This window comes from Triticum dicoccoides, chromosome 7A (genome assembly GCF_002162155.2).
Source record: "Triticum dicoccoides isolate Atlit2015 ecotype Zavitan chromosome 7A, WEW_v2.0, whole genome shotgun sequence".
Classification (NCBI taxonomy): Eukaryota; Viridiplantae; Streptophyta; class Magnoliopsida; order Poales; family Poaceae; genus Triticum; species Triticum dicoccoides.
This window is the reverse complement of record NC_041392.1, coordinates 596,927,444-596,947,017: the sequence shown is the minus strand read 5'-3', so window position 1 is coordinate 596,947,017 and position 19,574 is coordinate 596,927,444.

The window sequence follows — 19,574 nt, the reverse complement described above, 5'->3', positions numbered from 1 at the left end:
CACATTCACCTCCTCCTCCCCGATCCAGATCTGGATTGGGAGAACGACCCCCCTCGTGACGCCAACGCCCCGCCGCCCCTGGACATCGGCGCCGTCACCGTGCGCCATGCCACCGCCGCCCAGAGACCTTCCCGCCTCAACCTCGTCCCCATCGTCGACCCCGCCACCATCGCCGACCCGTCCCCATCCTCCTCCCCGCCGGACCACATCGAGCCTCGCCACCCCCTCTGCTCTCCAGCGCTGGTGTGGGCCATGCCCTCCTCCTCTCCTCTCTGCCCTGTGCGCCATGGCCTCGTCTGCCGTGCCCAACTGCACCGTTGCTCGGGCCAAGCCCCCCTCGCTACACCTCCCGCTCACACGTCGTCGCCCCTCGCCCATGCGCTCGTCCGCGCGCCCGACGCCATCCCTGCCCACTCCGGCCGCTCGTCCAACTAGCATGCCCGCATGACTGCTCCGGGCAGAACTCATCCATCGCGCGCCCCATGCCACCGCGCCCCCGAGCTCCCCTGCTGCGGCTCCTGCTCGCCGCTTCGTTGCCGGCAGCACGCCACTCCGGCCACATCCTCGCCTAGCGCAGCCGCCTGCGCCGCCTGACCCGCGCCACCTCCCCCTCGTCGCGCCACGCCCCGTTGTAGTGCCCAACTTGCCCCACCGTCGCCTCCACCGCGACCCCCTGCCCGTCGCTCGGCGCCCTCCCCGCAGCCAACCACTGCGCCGACTCCCCCACGCCGTGCCGCTTCCCGACGGGGCCGAACCCCGCCCTATCGCCCCCTTGTCGCACTGCTCCGGCTGCCGCCGTGGCCAGTCGCCCCCCTTGGTGGTCTCGGGCCTGCAGGTGGGCGCACGGCTAGCCCGCGCCCATAACCATTACCCAACGCCCATTTGGCCCTTGGGCCAATGACAACGGGGCCCACGCCCCACGATGTTTTATAAAAAAAGAATTTAAAATAATAATAATTAACTAATAATTAATTAATTAATTAGCTAAACTAATTATGTTTAATTAACCTAATTAACTAAACAGTCAATGACAATGGAACCCACTTGTCAGGTTGACCAGGTCAACAGTCAATGCTGACTGGGCTGTTGACTTTGACTGGCCCCACTAGTCAGTCTCTACTGGCTAGGTAGTTGACCAAGTCAACTGGGCCTACTGGTCAGCCACCAAGCCCTTCTATGGGTACACTTCTGTGTACCCATAGCAATTTAACATTTAATTTTCAAACTAAAACAATTTAGAAAATGTTTTAAAAACATTAAAAATTAATATAAAATAATACTTAACTCGGATGGAAAAACTTTGTACATGAAAATTGCTCAGAACAACGAGACGAGTCCGGATACGCAGCCCATTCGTCCGCCACACATCCCTAGCATAGCGAAGACGCAACTTTTGCCCTCCGGTTCATTTGTCCGATAACGCGAAACTTCGGGGATACTTTCCCGGATGTTTCCCCCCTTTCCTGGTATCACCTCCTACTGCGTTAGGGCACACCTGGCACTGTTACTTGTCATGTCATGCATCGATATGCATCTGTTTGCATTATATTTGTTGTTTCTTCCCCCTCTTCTCTCTGGTAGACTACGAGACTGACGCCGCTGCTGTTGCCCCAATTGACTACGTTGTTGATGACCCCTCCTTGCTAGAGCAACCAGGCAAGCCTCCCCCCTTGATCACCAGATATTAACTATTCTTCTCTCTACTGCTTGCATTACAGTAGTGTAGAATGTTACTGCTTTCCGTTAATCCTATCCTGATGCATAGCCTGTCTTTGCTACTACTGTTGTTACCTTTACCTGCAATCCTAAATGCTTAGTATAGGATGCTAGTATTTCATCAAGGGCCCTACATTCTTGTCCGTCTGCCATGGTATACTATCGGGCCGTGATCACTCGGGAGGTGATCACGGGTATATACTTATATACATAATATATGATACTTGTGGTGACTAAAGTCGGGTCGGCTCATAGAGTACCTGCAAGTGATTCACGGATTGGGACCAAAAGGATGTTATTCCCAAGGGCCCTCTGAGTGGATCTTCGTGGCGGAGCTATAGGGCAGGTTGAGACCAACTAGGAGAGAGGTGGACCTGGCCCTGGTCGGCGTTCGTTGTTACTTCACCAACCAGGGCCACTGTCATGTACGCACTAACCATCTACGCGGGAACAGTTATGGGCACTCGGCGTCGTTGTATCAGCCGAAGCCTTCTTGACGTCAGCGACTGAGCGGTGCGTGCCGGATTGGGCCGGAATGCCTGCTCTTGTATTAGGGAGGCTAGGTCTGCTTCCGTCCGCATTCGCAACATGCAGGTGTGCAATGGGCGATGAGCCCAGACCCCTACACGCATAGGATATAGACCGACGTGCTAATGTCTCTGTTGTGCCTAGGTGGGGCTGCGACGTGTTAATCTTCTGACGCCGGGCATGACCCAGGAAAGTGTGTCCGGCCAAAGGGGATCGAGCGTGTTGGGTTATGTGGTGCACCCATGCAGGGAACTTTATCTATTTGAAAAGCAGTGTCCCTTGGTAAAAGGATGACCTGGAGTTGTACCTTGACCTTATGACAACTAGAACCGGATACTTAATAAAACACACCCTTTCAAGTGCCAGATACAACCCGGTGATCACTCTCTCACATGGCGCGAGGGGAGGATCGCCGGGTAGGATTATGCTATGTGATGATACTTGGTTAACTTACCATCTACACTCTTCTACTGCTTCAATATGGAGGCTGCCAGAAGCGTAGTCTTCGATAGGACTTGCTATCCCCCTCTTATTCTGGCATTCTACAGTTTAGTCCACATATACCACCACTTTCATTGATACCAATGCATATGTAAAATAGCTCCTCGCTTGCGAGTACTTTGGATGAGTACTCACGGCTGCTTTTCTTCCCCCTTTTCCCCCTTTCTATACCTGGTTGTTGCGACCAGATGTTGGAGCCCAGGAGCCAGACGACATCGTCGACGACTACTCCTACTACACTGGAGGTGCCTACTACTACGTGCAGGCCACCGATGACGATCAGGAGTAGTTTAGGAGGATCCTAGGCAGGAGGCTTGCACCTCTTTCGATTGTATCCCAGTTTGTGCTGGCCATCTTATGGCAACTTGTTTAACTTATGCCTATACTTAGATATTCTTGCTTCCGCTGACTCATCTATGATCGAGCTCTTGTATTCGAGCCCTCGAGGCCCCTAGCTTGTAATATGATGCTTGTATGACTTATTTTATTTTTATAGTTGTGTTGTGATATCTTCCCGTGAGTCCCTGATCTTGATCGTACACGTTTGTGTGTATGATTATGTATGATTGAATCGGGACAGAACAAGTTAGTATCAGAGCCGAAAGCCTATAGGAACCCCCCTTCCACACTCCTTGGACGAAGTCGAGTCTAGACATTGCAAGACTTTTACTAACATGGTTGTGTGCCTTACGGGCCCACGTCGCCATCTGGGTGGTATTAGGATCTCTTACTCCTCGATCTATACTCTAGGACACTGATCTCTCTACTATTCAAGTTAAATGATTTTGCTAAAATCTAACTTTAGGATCTGGTGATCACATCCACCCGAAGATCCCCTTATTACTGATGATCGCCGGCTGCACCAGAAGATTCATAAGTTACTCTACGATGTTCTCTCGATACCTTGTGCCATCGCTTTTGCAATTTTGTTTCATCGATAAAACCCCTATGGATAACCACGTACACTTTCCATTCATACAATCATTCCCTGTTGATCTTGTTATTACAAGATGCCCCAAAATTGTCTCTATGTTTCCAAGAATACTTTGTGCTTACTGCCTTGCAGTTCCTTGCCACCTGAATACCCCTACGGATAATTTCTCGGACTTACCGAGTATCCTCTCATCCCTATTGATTCATGTATTTCGCAAAAGTCTTCGAAATACCATTCGATCTTCCGAAGGTCCTCAGCAGCCTATTGCTCTTGAAATTCTTGCTTGCTTGCATTATGGCTAATCCCATAAGTATGGCAATGTTATTGGCATCCTTTATCATCACTACAAAAAAAAGACACTTCCGTGATGATACGTGTTTGTCACAATAGGTCACGTTTTCTGTCATGCATGTACATCGATGACAATTTTATGACAGAATCAAGATAGTCATACTTGTGCTGTCGTAGAAGTGTTCCATGACATTACCAAAATTATCATCACGGAAGTGTCCACTTCCATGACGATAAATCGCGCATCACAAAAGTGCTTTCGTCAAGGGTGACCGGCACATGGCATCCGCTATAACGTGTCACTGGTAAGCTATCGAGTCTGGTTTTGGATCCGATAACCCGTTAACAGCCCAGACCAATTGGAAATTTTCACATGTAAAATTCTGATTAGCCGGAGAAAACACGTGTTAGCTCGTCAGTGGGTCAGATAGGTGCCTATGATATGTTGACACCTGTCACGGTCCACCACTGGCCCATTTAGCTTACAAAGGCTGGCCCGTTTTACTTAGTCAAAAGTTAGCGGGCTGGCCCATGAAAAGCCTGTTGATGGTCTCTTCGCAAATAGCCTATTTTGTGGCCCGGTAACTCACAACCCATTAGGGCCTACCCGAAATCGGCCCAACAACGTCATGTGGTCCGTCGAATATAACACCAGCCCGTTTCACTTTCGGCCCATGTATGGCCCATGACGTCTTTCGGCCCATATGAGGCCTTCGTATCTTTAGGCCCTTTAGAGGCCCACGGTACCTCTAGCCCATAATGAACAGTAAATTTCTTTGACCCGTTAACGACACATGATTCACATGGGCCGTTTCCAGCCCGTGTTAGCTTTCGGCCTACTGACAGCACATACGTTCTTGGGCTCCTTTCCGGCCCTCAATTACTTTTGGCCCATTACTGGCATATTCCCCGGCTACTTCTTGAGCATGCGTTGGTTTTCCCTTGAAGAGGAAAGGGTGATGCAACAAAGTAGCGTAAGTATTTTCCCTCAGTTTTTGAGAACCAAGGTATCAATCCAGTAGGAGACTACACGCAAGTCGCCTAGTACCTGCACAAACAATCAAGAACCTCGCAACCAGTGCGATAAAGGGGTTGTCAATTCCTTCACGGTCACTTGCGAAAGTGAGATCTGGTAAAGATAATAAGATAAATACTTTTGGTATTTTTGTTGTATACATTGGAAAATTTGTTGTATGCATTGGAAAATGAAGATTGCAAAATAGTAAACCAGATGTGATGTAAATAAAAAGAGATGCAATATAATAAGAAATAGACCTAGGGGCCATAGGTTTCACTAGTGGCTTCCCTCATGATAGCATAAATTACGGCGGGTGAACAAATTACTGCCGAGCAATTGGTAGAAAAGCGCATAGTTACGAGAATATCTAGGCAATGATTATGAAATATAGGCATCACGTCCGTGTTAAGTAGACCGAAATGGTTCTGCATCTACTACTAGTACTCCACACATCTACCGCTATCCAGCAGGCATGTAGAGTATTATATTCATAAGAACAGAGTAACGCTTTAAGCAAGATGACATGATGTAGAGGGATATATTCAAGCAATATGATATAAACCCCATCTTTTTATCCTCGATGGCAACAGTACAATATGTGCCTTGCTGCCCCTGCTGTCATTGGGAAAGGAACAACAAGATTGAACCCAAAGCTAAGCACTTCTCCTGTTGCAAGATAGATCAATCTAGTAGGCCAAACTAAACCGATAATTCAAAGAGACTTGCAAAGATATCAAATCATGCATATAAGAATTGAGAGAAGAACCAAATATTGTTCATAGATAATCTAGATCATAAACCCATAATTCATCGGATCACGGCAAACGTACAGCAAAAAGTATTACATCGAATAGATCTCCAAGAACATCGAGGAGAACTTTGTATTGAGAACCAAAGAGAGAGAAGAAGCCATCTAGCTAATAACTATGGACCTGAAGGTTTGTGGTAAACTACTCACACATCATCGCAGAGGCTATGGTCTACATGTAGAAGCCCTCCATGATCGAATCCCCCTCCGGTAGATCACCGGAAAAGGCCCTACATGGGATCTCATGGGTATAGAAGGTTGCGGCGGTGGAAAAGTGGTTTTGTGGCTCTCCTGGATGTTTTTAGGGTGCATGCATATATATATAGGCGAAAAAAGTACGTCGGTCGAGCTTCGTGGGGCCCACGAGGGTGGGGGCAAGCCTACCCCCCTGGCAGGCCCCCTGCCTCGTGGAAGCTTCACGGACTTCTAGACTTGTAATCCAAGTCTCTTGGGTTGCGTTTGTTCCAAGAAAGATCCTCGCGAAGGATTCGTTCCGTTTGATATTCCTTTTCTGCGAAACACTGAAATAGGCAAAAAACAGCAATTTGCACTGGGCCTTCGGTCAATAGGTTAGTCCCAAAAATAATATTAAAGTGCATATTAAAGCCCATTAAACATCCAAAACAGATACTATAATAGCATGGAACAATAAAAAATTATAGATACGTTGGAGACGTATCAAGCATCCCCAAGCTTAATTCCTGCTCGTCCTTGAGTAGGTAAATGATAAAAACATAATTTTTTATGTGGAATGCTACCTAACGTAATTTTCAAAGTAATTTTCTTAATTGTGGCATGAATATTCAGGTCCGAAAGATGCAAGACAAACATTTAATATTGACATAAATATAATAATACTTCAAGCATACTAATAAAGTAACCATGTCTTCTTAAAATAACATGGCCAAAGAAAGCTATCCCTACAAAATCATATAGTTTGGCTATGCTTTATATTCATCACACAAAATATTTAAATCATGCACAACCCCGATGACAAGCCAAGCAATTGTTTCATACTTTTAATGTTCTCAAACTTTTTCAATATTCATGCAATACATGAGCGTGAGCCATGGACATAGCACTATAGGTGGAATAGAATGGTGGTTGTGGAGAAGACAAAAACGGAGAAGATAGTTTGACATCAACTAGGCGTATCAACGGGCTATGGACATGCCCATCAATAGATAACAATGTGAGTGAGTAGGGATTGCCATGCAACGGATGCACTAGAGCTATAAGTGTATGAAAGCTCAAAAAGAAACTAAGTGAGTGTGCATCCAACTCGCTTGCTCACGAAGACCTAGGGAATTTTGAGGAAGCCCATCATTGGAATATACAAGCCAAGTTCTATAATGAAAAATTCCCACTAGTATGTGAAAGTGACAAAATAGGAGACTCTTTATCATGAATACCATGGTGCTTCTTTGAAGCAAAAGTGTGGAAAAAGGATAGTAGCATTGCCCCCTCTCTCTTTTTCTCTCGTTTTTATATTTATTTATTTGGGCATTTTCTCTTTTTTATGGCCTCTTTTTTTATCTTCTTTTTTTCGTCCGGAGTCTCAACCCGACTTGTGGGGGAATCATGGTCTCCATCATCCTTTCCTCACTGGGACAATGCTCTAATAATGATGATGATCACACTTTTATTTACTTAGAACTCAAGACTTACAACTCGATACTTACAACAAAATATGACTCTATGTGAATGCCTTCGGCAGTGTACCAAGATGTGCAATGATTCAAGAGTGTCATGTATGAAAAATTATGAATGGTGGCTTTGCCACAAATACGATGTCAACTACATTATCATGCAAAGCAATATCACAATGATGAAGCATGTCATAATAAACAGAACGGTGGAAAGTTGCATGGCAATATATCTCGAAATGGCTATGGAAATGCCATAATAGGTACGTGTGGTGGTTGTTTTGAGGAAGGTAAATGGTGGGTTTATGGTACCGGTGAAAGCTGCGCGGTACTAGAGAGGCTAGCAATGGTGGATGGGTGAGAGTACGTATAATCCATGGACTCAACATTAGTCATAAAGAACTCACATACTTATTGCAGAAATCTATTAGTTATTGAAACAAAGTACTACGCGCATGCTCCTAGAGGGATAGATTGGTAGTAAAAGACCATCGCTCGTCCCTGACCGCCACTCATAAGGAAGACAATCAAAAAATAAGTCATGCCTCGACTTCATCACATAATGGTTCACCATACGTGCATGCTATGGGAATCACAAACTTTAACACAAGTATCTCTCAAATTCACAACTACTCAACTATCATGACTCTAATATCACCATCTTCATATCTCAAAACAATCATAAGGAATCAAACTTCTCATAGTATTCAATGCACTTTATATGGAAGTTTTTATTATACCCATCTTGGATGCCCATCATATTAGGACAAATTTTATAGCCAAAGCAAATTACCATGTTGTTCTAAAGGACTCTCAGAATAATATAAGTGAATCATGAGAGATCAATAATCTCTATAAAATAAAACCACCACCGTGCTCTAAAATGATATAAGTGAAGCACTAGAGCAAAATTATCTAGCTCAAAAGATATAAGTGAAGCACATAGAGTATTCTAATAAATTCTGATTCATGTGTGTCTCTCCCAAAAGGTGTGTACAGCAAGGATGATTATGTTAAACTAAAAAGAAAATACACAAAGCATACAAGATGCTCCAATAAAAATACATATCATGTGGTGAATAAAAATATAGCCTCAAGTAAAGTTACTGATAGTTGAAGACGAAAGAGGGGATGCCTTCAGGGGCATCCCCAAGCTTAGGCTTTTGGTTGTCCTTGAATTTTACCTTGGGTGCCTTGGGCATCCCCAAGCTTACGCTCTTGCCACTCCTTGTTCCAAAATCCATCAAATCTTTACCCAAAAACTTGAAAACTTCACAACACAAAACTCAACATAAAATCTCATGAGCTCAGTTAGTATAAGAAAACAAACCACTACTTTAAGGTACTGTAATGAACTTATTATTTATTTATATTGGTGTTAAACCTACTATATTCCAACTTCTCTATGGTTCATAACCCCCCGATACTAGCCATAGATTCATCAAAATAAGCAAACAACACATGAAAAAACAGAATCTGTCAAAAACAGAACAGTCTGTAGCAATCTGAAGGTTTGGAATACTTCTGTAACTCCAAAAATTCTGAAAATTTAGGATGAACTAAATAATTTGTATATTGATCTACTTCAGTTAGAATTGATATTTTATCGCTCTCTAGTAAGAAATTAAAATTATTCTCGTGAGCACATTCTTTCTGGTTTTTTAGCAAGATCAAACAACAATCACCCAAGAAGATCCTAAAGGCTGTACTTGGCACAAACACTAACTAAAACATAAAAACACAATCATAATAGAGGATAGATGATTTATTTATTACTAAACAGGAACAAAAATAAAATTGGGTTGCCTCCCAACAAGCGCTGTCGTCTAGCGCCCCTAGCTAGGCATTGATAATTTCAATGATGCTCACATGAAAGACAAGAATTCAAGCACAAAGAGAGCATCATCAAACACGTGACAAACATATCTAAGTCTAACATAATTCCTATGCATAGGCATCTGATAGGCAAACACATTATCATAGCAAGCAAAAACTAGCATATGCAAGGAAGCGGAAAGAAACAATAGCAATCTCAACATAACGAGAGGTAATTTAGTAACATGAAAATTTCTAAAATCATATTTTCCTCTCTCATTATAATTACATATGGGATCATAAGCAAATTCAACAAAATAGCTATCATATAAAATATTTTCAACACGGTCTACATGCATGCAAAGTTGACACTCTTCCAAAATAGTGGGATTAACATTAACTAAAGTCATGACCTCTCCAAACCCACTTTTATCGAAAATTGCATAAGATTGAACATTCACCAAATATGTGGGATCTAAAGTTGACACTCTTCCAAACCCACTTTTAATATTGCAAAAATTATTACCAATCTTATATTCATCATGGGGCTTAAATAAATTTTCAAGATCATAAGAAGAATCACCCCAATCATGATCATTGCAACAAGTAATGGACATAGCAAAACTAGCATCCCCAAGCTTAGGGTTTTGCATATTATTAGCGCAATTGAATTCATGGAATTTATAATAACATCATTGCAATCATGCTTTTTATTCAAAGATCTATCGTGAATCACTTTATAAAGCACTTCATCACAATTTTCATATTCACGGATTTCAAGCAAAACTCCATAAAGATAATCTAGTGCACTCAACTCACTAGCAATTGGTCCATCATAATTGGATCTTTTAAAAAGATTAGCAAGAGGATGAGGATCCATAACAATAGATATTGAGCAAGCGAAGATGCAAGCTAATAGAAGGCACATGGTAACACGAGCAAGCAGAAGGACAAACAGAAGAGGGCGAATAAAATGGCAAAGGTGAAGTGGGGGAGAGGAAAGTGAGAGGTAAATGGAAAATAATGTAATGCCAGGGAGAAGAGTTTATGATGGGTACTTGGTATGTCTTGACTTGAGCGTAGATCTCCCAGGCAACGGCGCCAGAAATCGTTCTTGCTACCTCTTGACCATGTGTTGGTTTTCCCATGAAGAGGAAAGGGTGATGCAGCAAAGTACCGTAAGTATTTCCCTAAGTTTTTGAGAACCAAGGTATCAATCCAATAGGAGACTACACGCAAGTCGCCAAGTACCTGCACAATCAATCAAGAACCTCGCAACCAACGCGATAAAGGGGTTGTCAATCCCTTCACGGTCACTTGCGAAAGTGAGATCTGATAAAGATAATAAGATAAATATTTTTGGTTTTTGTTGTTGTGTAGATTGGAAAATAAACATTGCAAATTAGTAAACGAGATGCGATGTATATAAAAAGAGATGCAATATAATAAGAAAGGGACCCGGGGGCCATAGGTTTCACTAGTGGCTTCTCTCACGATAGCATAAATTACGATGGGTGAACAAATTACTGCCGAGCAATTGATAGAAAAGCGCATAGTTATGAGAATATCTAGGCAATGCTTATGAAATATAGGCATCACGTCCGTGTTAAGTAGACCGAAACGATTCTGCATCTACTACTATTACTCCACATATCAACCGCTATCCAGCATGCATCTGGAGTATTAAGTTCATAAGAACAGAGTAACGCTTTAAGCAAGATGACATGATGTAGAGGGATAAACTCAAGAAATATGTTATAAACCCCATCCTTTTATCCTCGATGGCAACAATACAATACATGCCTTGCTGCCTCTGCTGTCACTGGGAAAGGACACCGCAAGATTGAACCCAAAGCTAAGCACTTCTCCCATTGCAAGAAAGATCAATCTATTAGGCCAAACTAAACCGATAACTCCAAGAGACTTGCAAAGATATCAAATCATGCATATAAGAATTCAGAGAAGAACCAAATATTGTTCGTAGATAATCTTGATCATAAACCCACAATTCATTAGATCTCGGCAAACACACCGGAAAAAGTATTACATCGAATACATCTCCAAGAACATCAAGGAGAACTTTGTATTGAGAACCAAAGAGAGAGAAGAAGCCATCTAGCTAATGGTGTTGATGTAGAAGCCCTTCGTGATCGAATCCCCCTCCGACAAATCGCCAGAAAAGGCCCCAGATTGGATCTCACGGGTACAGAATGTTGCGGCGGTGGAAAAGTGGTTTCTTGGCTCTCCTGGATGTTTTTTGGGTACATGGATATATATATATAGGCGAAAGAAGTACGTCGGTCGAGCTCCGTGGGGCCCACGAGGGTGGGGGCGCGCCCCCTGCCTCATGGAAGCTTCGAGCCTTCCAGACTTGTACTCCAAGTCTTCTGGGTTGCGTTTGTTCCAAGAAAGATCCTCGTGAAGGTTTTGTTCCGTTTGGATTCCGTTTGATATTCCTATTTCGTGAAACATTGAATAGGCAAAAAACAGAAATTTGCACTGGGCCTTCGGTTAAATGGTTAGTCCAAAAAATAATATAAAAGTGCATATTAAAGCCCATTAAACATCCAAAACAGATAATAAATAGCATGGAACAATAAGAAATTATAGATACATTGGAGATGCATCATCCCCTAAATGGGCCAAATTCTGCCTGTCACAAGAGTCGGCCTGTATCTGTCCTATTACCCGTTGTGCCATTTCCAGACCGCCCTATATTCTGGCCCATTAACTACCTTTATGCCTGTGACAGAATTAAGCGTTTGCTATCCTCAGCCTGTTAACGGCCCATTACCATGTTGGGACGATACCAATTACGCCCGTTTACGGCCCATGTTGACCCATTTATCCGACGGCCTGAGGTCCACCGATTCTATGGCCCTGTTGGAGGCCCATTTATCACCGGCCCATAGGAGGCTCATGGATCCTACGGCCTATAGCGGGGTCAACGTTACCACGGTCCGTATATGACCCATGGTTGTTGCGGCCACTAGCAATCCAGGGAAAAAGAAGACTAGGAAATAAATAAGCCCAAAACTAACGTTAGGCTATTAAGGCGATTGCACAGATTACATCCATTGGGCATCAAACATCGCCACCAAGGCAAATATAGGGAATACCCTACACAATACACAAATGGATTGTTGTTTTCTTCAGCTGGTGGCTGCACGTTAAGAACAAATTTTGTATCGCAACAAAACGAATTTGAACTATAAAATAAAAGGAAGGTTGGCATAAAAGTTAACAGTCTGGCAGATAAATGCACCACCAGAAGTTGAGAAGCTCAGTTCATTTGACCCGACTGTTACATTTTCATGTTGTATTGTCCAATGGAGCACCATAACCTCCGCCTTCATTTCTCCTAGGCTCCTGAACAACATAGCAAATGTCTGATAGTCTGGTTTCAAAACCATGCATATCTTGACGACATCGAACAATGTCTGTCTTTGTTTCACAAAGGGTCTCTATTAGGGAATGGACTTATGTCTGGAGCGCAGATATAACATTGTTTTGAGCTTCCATAACTTGATCATGAGGTAGTTGGACGAGATTGCCTTAATAACCAACCCAGTATTATGCAGGAATGTGCCTTTGGCACTGTTAGTGGACAGGTACTAACCCACTGCATCAAGAGCTGACATTGCGGTTATAGATGCCTCGCCACCTTCAGAAGGTGGCGGTTCCACCATTTTTCCATAGCTTGCTGAAAAGTTGAGTTTTACATTAGTAGTACCAGAACTGAAGATATTAAGGAGGCAGCAAAACCAAACAAAATAGCTTTGGTCTATATACAAAACTTATTCTGGTGAACCCATGTAAAATATTAGTTGTATTTTACTGCAAAGTACATAATAAAACTAGGTTCCAAACATATGACCATGTACCATGGCTAATGTATTGTCTATTTCTTCACATTGTATTAACAGCTAAGGATAAAGAGACAAAGTTTATAATACGGTAAGCATAGTATGACATCATTCATATCACAAAACAACTAAGAACAGACAAACAGGCAATTGTAACATTGTGTGGGCAAAAGTCCAGCACGGAACTAGATTACAGGTCAAGATAGAAGGACCATCACTCCTCTCTTTTAAACCTTTGTAAGTTGCAATGATACGCTAAGACAATTGTCTATAAAATTGAAAATAGTAATAGACATTGGCTGCAAACCATGCAGTTCAAGGCACGAGTCAGAGTAAGTAGTAGTTAAAAGGCATGAGGATTAAGGACTTACAACAGTGGCTTTGCCTGGTGTAGTCATGCCCTTCGTATTGCTGGTGTGACACTCCTTGAAGATTTCCCCAGCATTTGGTTCAGGTACTTTTTGGTCCTTGTGGGCTTTCCTATGCATTTGGAACAAAGTCAATATATATCTGATAATATGGTAGAGCGAAAAGAGTGAAACAACAGCTAATTACAAGAGCCTCGTAGTGTGCAATATAGCTACGAGATCATGTTGTCTGTTGGAATTTCACTTTCATATGGTTGGCCTTGTTCTTTGAACAGTTCACCTACAAGAAGATAGATTTGTGTGGCACATGCGTAAATAGGACTTCAACATGTGATCTGATCACATATATATAATGTACCTGATACTTTGGATCAGACCAGTGTTTAACAAGGCCTCTCCAGTCTTCACCCGACATATTTTCCACTGGAGATGTTTGGGCAAGTTCACTGTTAGCCTTGCCTTCAAAGTGAGTTTTCCTCAAGTTATACCGATATTGTTGCAGAGCAGACTTGAAAACATGGGTGCAAGCTTGTCAGGTTGCATCATCTTGGCTATCCAACTTGAACCTCATCTTTTGAAAATTACGGGAGTCTCATTATCAGCAACCTAGAAATTATGGGACAGAGCAAGACGATATTACTAGTTTCCATACATAACCATACTTACAGATAAATGGTCGAGGAATGGGTTGAATTGGGTTTCGTCTTTGTCATTCTTGTACTGAATCCATGTTGGGAGGATACGTACATGACACCTAATGGCAACCGCTGCCTCTGATACTAACTTGGCTGACACTGTAGCATTACGTGGCCTTTTTAAACCTACCTCAAAAATGGATCTTGATACGTCCATTTTGCATCATGCTTTTATATCGATATTTATTGCATTATGGGTTGTTATTATACATTATGTGACAATAATTATGCCTTTTCTCTCTTATTTTACAAGGTTTACATGAAGAGGGAGAATGCCGGCGACTGAAATTCTGGGTTGGAAAAGGAGCAAATATTAGAGACTTATTCTGCACAACTCCAAAAGTCCTGAAACTCCACGAAAGTCAATTTTGAAATATATTAAAAATATGCAGCAAAGAAAGCACCAGAGGGGGGCACACCCTGTCCACGAGGGTGGGGGCGCGCCCCCTGCATTGTGGGGCCCCTGGCAGGCCTTCGGTGCCCATATATTGCTATATGGAGTCTTTCGCCCTGAAAAAATAAGGAGGAAGCTTTTAGGACGAAGCGCCGCTATCTCGAGGTGGAACCTTGGTGGAACCAATCTAGGGCTCCGGCGGAGTTGTTCTGCCGGGGAAACATCCCTCTAGGAGGGGGAAATCATCATCATCGTCATCACCATCCATCCTCTCATCGGGAGCGGGTCAATCTCCACCAACATCTTCACCAGCACCATCTCATCTCAAACCCTAGTTCATCTCCCGTATCCAATCTTTGTCTCAAAACCTCAGATTGCTACTTGTGGGTTGCTAGTAGTGTTGATTACGCCCTGTAGTTGATGGTAGTTGGTTTATTTGGTGGAAGATCATATGTTCATATCCTTTATGCATACTAATACCCCTTGTATTATGAACATGAATATGATTTGTGAGTAGTTACGTTTGTTCCTGAGGACATGGGAGAAGTATTGCTATAAGTAGTCATGTGAATTTGGTATTCGTTCGATATTTTGATGAGATGTATGTTGTCTCTCCTCTAGTGGTGTCATGTGAAGGTCGACTACATGACACTTCACCATTGTTTGGGCCTTGGGGAAGGCATTGGGAAGTAATAAGTAGATGACGGGTTGCTAGAGTGACAGAAGCTTAAACCCTAGTTTATGCGTTGCTTCGTAAGGGGATGATTTGGATCCATATGTTTCATGCTATGGTTAGGTTTACCTTAATACTTCTTTTGTAGTTGCGGATGCTTGCAAGAGGGGTTAATCATAAGTGGGATGCTTGTCCAAGGAAGGGCAGTACCCAAGCACCGGTCCACCCACATATCAAATTATCAAAGTAACGAACGCGAATCATATGAGCTTGATGAAAACTAGCTTGACGATAATTCCCATGTGTCCTCGGGAGCGCTTTCCTTTATATAAGAGTTTGTCTAGGCTTGTCCTTTGCTACAAAAAGGACTGGGCCACCTTGCTGCACCTTGTTTACATTTATTACTTGTTACCCATTATGAATTACCTTATCACAAAACTATCTGTTACCGATAATTTCAGTGCTTGCAGATAATACCTTACTGAAAACCGCTGGTCATTTCCTTCTGCTCCTCATTGGGTTCGACACTCTTACTTATCGAAAGGACTATGATAGATCCCCTATACTTGTGGGTCATCAAGACTCTTTTTTGGCACCGTTGCCGGGGAGTGAAGCGCCTTTGGTTAGTGGAATTTGCTAAGGAAAAATTTATATAGTGTGCTGAAATTTACTGTCACTAGTTACTATGGAAAGTAATCCTTTGAGGGGCTTGTTCAGGCTATCTTCACCCCGACCAGTAGAGCAAAGAGTTTCTCCTCAACCTATTGAACCTACTGAAAATGTTTACTTTGAAATTCCTTTGGTATGATAGAAAAACTGCAAGCTAATCCTTTTACACGAGATGGAACATTACATCCCGATTTGCACCTAATCTATGTGGATGAAGTTTATGATTATTTAAGCTTGCAGGTATGCCCGAGGATGTTATCAAGTAGAAGGTCTTCCCTTTATCTTTGAAGGGAAAGGCATTGACATGGTTTAGGCTATGTGATGATATTTGATCATGGAACTACAACCGATTGAAATTGTAATTTCATTAGAAGTTTTATCCTATGCATCTGGTTCATCATGGTCGTAATTATATATAGAATGTTTGGCCTCATGAAGGAGAAAGCATCGCTCAAGCTTTGGGAGGCTTAAGTCAATGTTATATTCATGCCCCAATCATGAGCTCTCGAGTGAAATTATTGTTCAATTTTTTTGTGCTCGGCTTTCTCTCAATAGTCGCTCCATGCTCGATACTTCTTGTACCAGTTCTTTTATGATGAAGACTATTGAATTCAGATTGGATTTATTGGAAATAATTAAACGCAACGATAAAGATTGGGAACTCGACGAAGGTAAGGAGTCAGGTATAACACCTAAGTTTGATTGTGTTAAATCTTTTATGGATACCGATGTTTTTCATGAATTTAGCACTAAATATGGACTTGACTCTGAGATAGTAGCTCCTTACTGTGAATCATTTGATAATCATGTTGATCTCCCTAATGAGAAGTGGCTTAAATATCATCCTCCCATTGAAGTAAAAGTAGTTGAACCTATTAAAGTTGAGGAAAATACTATCACTTATAATGTTGATAATAATGTTCCTACCGCTTATATGGTAATGTTCCTACCGCTTATATGGAGAAGCCACCTTTCCCTGCTAGAATAAAGGATCATGCTAAAGCTTCAACTGTGGTCAACAAAAGTAATATTAGAACACCCAAACCCTCTGAGCAAATTAAAGTTGAACCTAGTATTGCTATGGTTAAAGATCTCTTGGTCGATAATATTGATGGGCATGTTATTTACTTCTGTGATGAAGCTGCTAGAATTGCTAAACCCCATACTAAAGATAAACATAGACCTGTTGTTGGCATCCCTGCTGTTTCTACTAAAATAGGAGATCACTGTTATCATGGATTATGTGATATGGGTGCTAGTGTCAGTGCAATACCTTATACCTTGTATAAAGAAATTATGCATAATATTGCACATGATGAGATAGAAGATATTGATGTTACTATTAAGCTTGCCAATAGAGATACTATCTCAACGGTTGGGATTGTTATAGATGTTGTAGTCTTGTGTGGGACAATTAAATATCCTACTGATTTTCTTGTTCTTGCTTCCCCAAAGATAACCTTTGTCCCACTATATTTGGTAGACCCTTCTTGAACACTATTAATGCGAAGATAGACTACAAAACGGATATTGTTTCTGTTAGTTTAGGGGATATGTCTCATGATTTCAATTTTGCTAAATTTCGTAGACAACCCCATGATAAATAATTGCCTAGTAAAGATGAAATTATTTGTCTTGCCTCTATTGTCGTGCCTCCTAATGATCCTTTAGAACAATATTTGTTAGACCATGGAAATTATATGTTTGTGAATGAAAGAAGGGAAATAGATGAATTATTATTTAAACAGGGACCTATTTTGAAACACAACTTGCCTGTTGAAATTCTAGGGGATCCTCCTCCACCCAAGGGTGATCCTGTGTTTGAGCTTAAACCATTACCTGATACACTTAAATATGCTTATCTTGACGAAAAGAAGATATATCATGTTATTATTAGTGCTAATCTTTCAGAGCAGGAAGAAGAGAAATTATTGAGAACTCTAAAGAAGCACCATGCTGCCATTGGATATACTCTTGATGATCTCAAGGGCATTAGTCCCACTCTATGCCAGCACAAAATAAAATTAGAGAAAGACGCTAAACCGGTTGTTGATCACCAACCACGGTTAAATCCTAAGATGAAAGAAGTGGGAAGAAATGAAATACTAAAGCTTTTGGAGGCAGGTATAATTTATCCCGTTGCTGATAGTAAGTGGGTAAGTCCTGTCCATTGTGTCCCTAAGAAGGAAGGCATTACTGTTGTTCCTAATGATAAAGATGAATTGATCCCACAAAGAATTGTTACAGGTTATAGAATGGTAATTGACTTCCGCAAATTAAATAAAGCTACTAAAAAGGATCATTACCATTTACCTTTTGTTGATCAAATGCTAGAAAGATTATCTAAACATACACGTTTTTGCTTTCTAGACGGTTATTCTGGTTTCTCTCAAATACACGTGTCAAAATAGGATCAGGAAAAGACCACTTTTACTTGCCCTTTCGGTACCTTTGCTTATAGACGTATGCCTTTTGGTTTATGTAATGCACATGCTACCTTCCAAAGATGTATGACTGCTATATTCTCTGACTTTTGTGAAAAGATTGTTGAGGTATTCATGGATGATTTCTCCATTTACGGAACTTCTTTTGATGATTTCTTAAGCAACCTTGAGCGAGTTTTGCAGAGATGTGAAGAAACTAATCTTGTCTTGAATTGGGAGAAGTGCCACTTTATGGTTAATGAAGGTATTGTCTTGGGGCATAAAGTTTCTAAAAGAGGTATTGAAGTTGATAATGCTAAAGTTGATGGTATTGAAAAGATGCCGTGTCCTAAGGACATTAAAGATATAAGAAGTTTCCTTGGTCATGCCGTTTTTATAGGAGGTTCATTAAAGACTTCTCAAAAATTTCTAGGCCTCTGACTAATATCATACAAAAAGATGTTCCTTTTGTCTTTGATGATGATTGTGTAGAAGCATTTGAAATACTTAAAAAAGCCTTGATCTCTGCACCTATTGTTCAGTCTCCTGATTGGAATTTACCCTTTGAAATTATGTGTGATGCTAGGGATTATCCTATAGGTGCTTTTCTAGGACAAAGGGTTGATAAGAAATTAAATGTTATCCAATATGCTAGTAAAACCCTAGACAGTGCCTAGAGAAATTATGCTACTACTGAAAAAGAATTTTTAGCAGTTGTATTTGCTTGTGATAAGTTCAGACCTTATATTGTTGATTCTAAAGTAACTGTTCACACCGATCGTGCTGCTATTAAATATATTCTGGAAAATAAAGATGCTAAACCTAGACTTATTAGATGGGTTCTCTGGCTACAAGAATTTGATTTGCATATTATTGATAGAAAGGGAGCTAAGAACCCCGTTGTAGACAACTTACCTAGGTTAGAGAATGTTCTTGATGACCCACTACCTATTGATGATAGCTTTTCCGATGAACAATTAGGTGTCATAAATGCTTCTCGTACTGCTCCATGGTATGCTGATTATGCTAATTACATTGTTGTAAATTTATACCACCTAGTTTCACATACCAGCAAAAGAAAATGTTTTTCTATGATTTAAGACATTACTTCTGGGATGACCCACACCTTTATAAAGGAGTAGATGGTGTTATTAGATGTTGTGTACCTTAGCACGAATAGGAACAGATCCTACGCAAGTGTCACTCCGAGGCTTATGGAGGACACCACG